Here is a 1,983-nt window from a genome sequence, read left to right on the forward strand (position 1 = left end):
AAGGTTAATGTTAGTCACCTTCGTGTCAGTGAATGTATAACGAGGCGAACATCTTAAAACCTTTCTCCAGCTGACTTGTTGGGGCTTCGGATCGATGTACAAACCTTGGCCAAGCACTGCAAGCACCTAATGTAAATGATATTTGTATTGGATCGGAAACAATCGAGCTGCTTTACCCCGAACACGGAAGCTGAGGTGCAAAGAGCCCATTGTAAAATTTTAAATATTACAAGGTCCCAGAATTTCAGTATTTAGGGACCTTGTGGCTCAGCTGTCGTGTGGGGTTCCCCAAGGTTCAGTTTTGGGCCCACTCCTCTTTTTACTGTACATACGCCCAATAGGTTCTATTTTAAATCATTATGATGAAGTGGTATGGCATTGAATAAGCTGCTGTGTTATGTATTTGAATTATGTCTGTAATTCCTGGTGAAAAATTAGTGTACTAAGCATGTTCAATTTTAACATACTTAAGCATACTTTTAGTAGAACTAATCATGAGTATATTTCAAGTATACTTAGAATTAGTATACTTAAAGAGTGACTTTTTTGAAATACTAATTTGGTGCTTAGTGTACTTAAATAATATTTAAGTAGTACTTAAGCACTACTTAAAGTGTACTAAGTATACTTCAACGTACTTTTTTGGACAAACTTAAGTAGTACTTAGTGTACTTTAAGTGTACTTATTTTTATGTACCAAAAACATTCTTGATTAGTATATTTAGATTGCACTATTTTAGTGATTGAATTAGATTTAACATATACTTAGAATGTATTTTACTCCTCTTTTATGTATAGATACTACAGTATACTGTAGTGTGATTACAGTATGCTGTAATTATACTTTTAGGTTATTATAATTGCTAATGAAGTACACTTTTTAGTTACTCAATGTCTTTTATTATTCTTCTTTGCCACTTTGTACATTACATGCGTCATACACACATCAGGCTACCAGAACACACCATTTGCTTAGACTGCAAACATATGTTGAAGATAAAAACATATATAACAACAACCTCACAATATCAAAGACATACGGAGCTTAATTAAAACAGGTGAAGTTTATGAAGAAAAGTTTAAGTCACAACAAACAGAGCCTCCATGCAGTTATGACATCAATGATTGTTATAGGTATAGCTATTTTGAGCATATATTTTAAACTATACACAAAATATATTTTAAACATATTTAAAATATATTTTAAATGTACACTTGAGCAAGTGTATATTTGCACTTCCCCAAATATATATTTTGTTCACTTAGTAGATTTCTTTAAAGTTATAATGTAAAAATTGGTACAAGCATGTTTTTAGAATACTTCGTATATATTTATAGGTAACACACTTAATACTTAGTATACTTAAAATATATTTACACAAATGTAAGTATATTTGAAATATACTAAAGTACTTTTTTCACTAGGGTTGATTTATGAGCTGAATGGCTAATTTTCTTTTTGTGTGAATGGTTTATACTTGTTCCTACTCCTTTTCAGTCAGTCATAATTATTTTAGTTACATTAACTATTCACATGTACTACTGAGTGAGTAAAATGAAAAATAAAATGAAAGCGTGTATCATTACATAACAAAACATTCATGCCTGTAGTCAAAGTAACCCATTTTGTTTGCAGAAGGCTTTAACTATGCCAAAAAAATTTAAATATGAAATGGAAGCAAATACCTTATTCAAACAACCCAACTTAGAGCTAAGCTTATGAGCTGTTCCAATCAATCATTAAAAATTGGCAAAAACAAAAAATAAATAAAATATAAAACACTCGGTGCCAAATTTAGAATTTTTGGAAAAACTTGAATCCAGGATTAGTGATGTTTTGATGCATATTTTATTGATTCCATTACATTTTTGTTTTTCAAACTGTGACTGAAAACTGAAAAAACTGTAAATAATAGGAAATACTCTAAATGTAAACCAAAAATAAAATTAAACAGTTTCTTTAAGCAGACCCAATCAATCAAG

This window comes from Poecilia formosa, unplaced genomic scaffold, assembly GCF_000485575.1.
Source record: "Poecilia formosa unplaced genomic scaffold, Poecilia_formosa-5.1.2 Scaffold282, whole genome shotgun sequence".
Taxonomy (NCBI): domain Eukaryota; kingdom Metazoa; phylum Chordata; class Actinopteri; order Cyprinodontiformes; family Poeciliidae; genus Poecilia; species Poecilia formosa.